At 39.4% G+C, this 6000-nt stretch overlaps 1 pseudogene; it reads right to left on the bottom strand.

Annotated features, from left to right (window-relative positions):
• Positions 1-4549: 4549 nt before the first annotated feature.
• The window catches only part of LOC133746950 (protein-L-isoaspartate O-methyltransferase domain-containing protein 1-like), a 48800-nt pseudogene continuing 47349 nt past the window's right edge, over positions 4550-6000 (bottom strand).

The raw sequence follows: 6000 nt of genomic DNA, 5'->3' as shown, positions 1-6000 counted from the left end.
CAACATTTTCTCAACTCCATGATGGTAAGGATCACCCGGGTTGTGCCTGACTTCCTGTGTTGTTTTAATTATATTGATAGAGCACTCAGGCTTATAAAGCAATTCAGAAGTGCACTGGGAAAGTTACAGCAATTTTATTCCAGACAAAAGTAAACAAATCATTTTTCAAACTGCTTTCAGCTTTAATTCCTGCACAAAAATACAAAACAGCAGTTTTTCCTTCTGGTATATTGGATGTTCTTTTTAAAATTATTTGTTCATTTGGGGCTGGCACCATGGCTCACTTGGTTAATCCTCAGCCTGTGGCGCCAGCATCCCATTTAGGTGCTGGTTCTGGTCCCAGTTGCTCCTCCTCCAGTCCAGCTCTCTGCTGTGGCCTGGGAGGGCAGTGGAGGATGGCCCAGGTGCTTGGGCCCCTGCACACGCATGGGAGACCAGGAAGAAAGTACCTGGCTCCTGGCTTCGGATCAGTGCAGTGCCAGGCATAGCGGCCATTTGGGGAGTGAACCAATGGAAGGAACACCTTTCTCTCTCTCTCTCTCTCTCTCTCTCTCTCTCTCTCTCTCTCTATAACTCTACCTGGCAAATAAATTTTATTTAAAAATTTGTTCATTATTTTATTTCTACCACTATCTTAAAGTCAATGATAACATCACAACTGTAAAATGAATGCACTTAAAAACACGAAAGATACATTTCCATGACAAAAAGTATTCAATGATCATGAAAAATCTGTACACTCTAACAAGGATGAGAGAATGAAAGACATTATAAAAAAGTTATTCTTCAAATATATGCCTAGCAAAAACACTCTCCTAAATAGTAAAGCCATTATTTAAGAACATGTACTTTTACATATCTGGACACCAGCTCCAATAAAATTAGGGAGAGAAGGGTGAGAAAAGATGGCTACGTCTCCCCAGGATTTCTTTTTATTTATGGAAAAGTTTATTTACAGAGGCCCTCCCTCTGTCATTCCAAAAGTTCCCTTTCAAACTGGACGTCTTCTTTTTTTTAATAAAGCTTTTATTTAATAAATTTAATTTCATAGGTACAGCTTTTGGAATATAGCAGTTCTTTCCCTCAAATTGGCCCTTCCACCTCCACTCTCATCCCACCTTCTACTCCCTCTCCCATCCCATTCTTCAGTAAGACACATTTTAAATTATTTTATGCAGAAGATCAACTCTATACTAAGTAAATATTTCAACAGCTTGCACCCACCCAGCCACCCACACAGAACATATAAAGCACCATCTGAAGACAAGTTTTACTATTAATTTTCATAGTACAACTCATTAAAGACAGAGGTCCTACATGGGGAGCAAATGCACAGTGACTCCTGTTGGGATTTAACAATTGACATTCTTATTTATGATGTCAGTGATCACCTGAGGCTCTTGTCATGGGCTGCCAAGGCTATGGAAGCCTTTGAGTCCACAAACTCTGACATTATTTAGACAGGGCCATAACCAAAGTGGAAGTTCTCTCCTCCTTTCAGAGAAAGGTACCTTCTTTTTTGAGGGTCCCTTCTTTCCACTCTTCCCAGGATTTCCAGATAAAAACATGTTCACAGCTACACTTTTATTTTATTTTATTTATTTATTTTTAACTTTTATTTAATGAATATAAATTTCCAAAGTACAGCTTATGGATTACAATGGCTTCCCCCCATAACTTCCCTCCCACCTGCAACCCTCCCCTTTCCCATTCCCTCTCCCCTTCCATTCACATCAAGATTCATTTTCAATTCTCTTTATATACAGAAGATCAGTTTAGTATATATTAAGTAAAGATTTCAACAGTTTGCCCCCACATAGTAACACAAAGTGAAAAATACTGTTGGAGTACTAGTTATAGCATTAAATCACAGTGTACAGCACATTAAAGACAGAGATCCTACATGATATTTTTTAAAAATTGATTAATTTTCTATGCAATTTCCAATTTAACACCATTTTTTTCATTTTCAATTATCTTTATATACAGAAGATCGATTCAGTATATACTAAGTAAAGATTTCATCAGTTTTAAAACAAGCACTTGATTCCAAATCAAATGAACATTTCCAACAGATGACAACGATATGAAGCTGTTTTCTAGACAGAAACCTGAGGAAGCATGTCTTAGTAGCAGCTTAACAATCATATAAGTAAAATGTAGTGGTACCCTCCAGCCTACTCCCAGCCACTGGAAGCAGTACTTTCCCTGAAACTGTCCTTCATGTCGCTAAAGCATCCTCAATTATCTGGAGCGATGTCATACTTGCATTATTTAAACTGCTTGTTTTCAGATGTGTAGAATTGTTAGAGCTGAGATTTTTGAATCAATACTTGTAACTTAGTAGAGAAATAAAAATCCATTTACCATACAATGCTTGGATTTCCTTAAGCATATCTGAATAATGATTATAATAATAATGCTGATGGTAGGGATACCTTCACATTTTTCCCTTTGAAAATATGTAATCCATATTAACATTAAGTGGCAGGTTACAGTGTATACTTTTTTATCAAGGCATGATTGTTTACATGCCTTCCTAGGGAAACAAAGTCAGAATGACATTTTCTGCCAGTTTTATCACTGATAAGCTATAACAAAATTCACATAATGAGTATATTAAGTACGTGATATTAAGCAAAAAAGTAAAACCATTATAATTTTGCTAAAAAACACATTAAAAAGTGAGTGGTTAGATGAGCATGTTGTAGATCCCAAAGTTTATATTGTGATTCTGAACTGGCTTTTCAAAATGGAAGTTGTCTACATACAAGTTCTGGGATTATTTCTTATACTAGAAAGATCCAAAGCAAATGCTGTAAGCTCAGCACCCCCCTTTTGTCAAAGATAAATATTCAGATAAACTGGAAGTCCCATTTACTGAGGTGCATCTGCTACCCACACCTGCTGTAGCCCTGAAATTCAGAGCTTTCCAGGAAAGTGGCAGTTACACATGCTTATTTCATTCACTCACTCACTGTCTATGCTAAGAGTCACACACAACACTGGAGCTCTTAAACCAAATACTTTATACAGTGAACCATAGAAAAAACAATCTTTAATAGACCTTGAAATCTTGAGAGAGTCAAGATGATCTCATTAACTTTAAATACTAAAATTGTAAAGGGTTCATACAAACTAAGAGTTGTGGTAAATGTATACTTTCTAATATTCACTTGCTGTGCTATTAAAAGTCTCTCAGAGAAGCAGATATCCCCTCCCACTCCTGCCCAGGTCTTTGGTCAACTGATTCAAAAGCAAAAGTTGCAGGACTGTAAAATTTCATGAAATTTGTGTTTTATGTAAAAGCTAAATTACTTATTATGTTGCATTATTATTGCACTCATATATTGCCTGGAATATGTCTCCAGCAATTCAGAAATAGTGATTTCAACAAAAGTAAGGTAAATAGGTCGGGGCCAGTGATGTAGTGCAGTGGGTTATTGCCATGGGCTGAAGTGCCAGCATCCCACATGGGCGCCAGTTCAAGACATGGCTGCTCCACTACTGATCCAGCTCTCTACTATGGCCTGGGAAAGCAATAGAACATGGCTCAAGACCTTGGGCCCCTGCACCCATGTGGGAAACTCAGAAGAAGCTTCTAGCTCCTGGCTTTGGATCGGTGCAGCTCTGGCCAATGTGACCAATTGGGGAGTGAACCTGTCTGTCTCTCTCTCTCTCTCTCTCTCTCTCTCTCTCTCTCTCTCTGCCTCTCCTCTCTCTGTGTAACTCTGACTTTCAAATAAATAAATAAATACATCTTTTAAAAAAGGTAAATAGGTCTACAAAGCATTTTATTTCTTTATGAGGGACTTTTATAGAGGAAATAAAATAACTGCAATTCAGATGAAATTTATATGCTTAACAATGGTCTTAATTTATATAAAATTATGTCTAACATTTACCACTATAAATCTGTAAGGAGTCAGAAAACAATTTATAGGACACAATGTCTTGACTGTAGTTGCATTCCACTTTCAAATCATTCTGAGACAAAACAGAATTTCCCCAAGATTAAAGAAAAATAGATTTTATAAAAAGGATCCTTTTAAATGACTGAATAGGCCAGCGCCATAGCTTAACAAGCTAATCCTCTGCCTTGCGGCGCCAGCACACCGGGTTCTAGTCCCGGTTGGGGCGCCGGATTCTATCCCGGTTGCCCCTCTTCCAGGCCAGCTCTCTGCTATGGCCCGAGAAGGCAGTGGAGGATGGCCCAAGTCCTTGGGCCCTGCACCCGCATGGGAGACCAGGAGAAGCACCTGGCTCCTGGCTTCGGATCAGCGAGATGCGCCGGCTGCAGCGGCCATTGGAGGGTGAACCAACAGCAAAAAGGAAGACCTTCCTCTCTGTCTCTCTCTCTCACTGTCCACTCTGCCTGTCAAAAATAAAAAATAAAAAAAATAAATGACTGAATACATCATTTCCATTACAGAAACAGGTTATACTTTTCCCCTACCATTCTGATTAAAGGAATAATTCTTTCAACTAAAAAATGCTACGTATTCAAGACTACAGGAATTATCAGTAGGCATTCTGTCTTCTTAATCTGTTATTTGTCTCTAAAATATGTCAAGTAAACTTTTAAAGACTCAGGGAGGGGCAGCTTTATGATTTTCTCAGTAAATTCTGAGACCCTTCTGGCTTCATGGCTTTGCTGTGGTCTTTCCCCTCCTCTTATTTGTGATCCTCACTGTCTAGAGGCTGAGGAATAAGCTGATTACCCACAAAGATCTACGTGTTAATTCTGTTTCATTCTCTTTTCATTTTGGGTGGAGCCTTTTAGGGAATCCCTTTGGCCTGCGTTTCATCATTTATGAAATTTTTAAGTGCAGTGAATGTAAATACAGGACAAGTCCCTCAGGTTCCTCAGAGCACAGGGTGGGGAGGAGTCCCACAGAATCAGGTTTGCTGTAATCATTCTTTCTTGCCTGCACAAGTAGAGCAAATAAAACAGCAAGGATATTTTTACTTTTCCAAGTGCTTTCTTCAGTTTGCATAATCTGTGTTAACTGATCTTCTACAGGAATGACTAGTAGGCCTCCCATGTTCAGTAAAATTTTCACGTAGCTTTCATTGTCTTTCTGGACTCCAGCAACACAATAATTTGATCATACTGATAACTGTCAGATGCTCTCTGGAGGCAATTACCAACCACAAATGCAGCATCACACAACTCAAATTTATCAAAGCTATCACTATGTTTGATGAAGTTTTCCTGTTTTCCCCTGGCATATTCCACCACATCTGAATGAAGCTCAATCCCATGAGTTCTTGGAAAGGCAGAATGGTAGAGAAGGGGAGAGGGAGAGGGGAGAGGGGAGAGGGGAGAGGGGAGAGGGGAGAGGGAGAGGGAGAGAGAGAGAGAGAGAGAGAGAGAGAGAGAGAGAGAGAGAATGAAGAGGAGAGGAGAGGAGAAGAGAGGAGAGGAGAAAGGGGAGGGGAGGAGGAAGGGGAGGGGAGGGGGGAGGAGAGGAGGAGGGGAAGGGGAGGAGGGGCAGAGGAGGAAAGGAAGAAGAGAGAAAAGAGGAGAATGAGAATGGTAATGAGAATGAATCTTCTTTTCAGTTTCATTCCCCAAATACCCTCGATAGCTTCAGCTGGGCCAAGCCAAAGCCAGGAGGCAGAAACTCCAGCCAGGTCTCCTAGGTATGTGGCAGGAACCCATCTAGTTGACCCAATATCTGCTTCCTCACAAGTGTATTATCAGGAAGGTGGATTGATGTGTGCATTCTAAGTGTCAGCTTAACCTAAAGTGCTACAACAGTCACCCTGAGATAACAATTATTCTGTGGATAAATATTAATGTTAAAATGAGCCAGGCATTACTAGCAGGAATGGAACATGGATAATTAACAGGCAAGTGTTAGTATGCCCCCTCATAGGTATTTGTTTAAATTATAATATCTTTTCTTAATTTCTCTAGCTTTCTGACTGCCATCTATTCATTTATCTAAAGGGAACATTTTTTAAAGCTTTTATTTAATGTATATAAATTTCCAA

The sequence above is a fragment of the Lepus europaeus genome, chromosome 18, assembly GCF_033115175.1.
Source record: "Lepus europaeus isolate LE1 chromosome 18, mLepTim1.pri, whole genome shotgun sequence".
Taxonomy (NCBI): Eukaryota; Metazoa; Chordata; class Mammalia; order Lagomorpha; family Leporidae; genus Lepus; species Lepus europaeus.
Note: the sequence above shows the minus strand (reverse complement) of the source record. Positions and strands in the feature narration are given on the sequence as shown.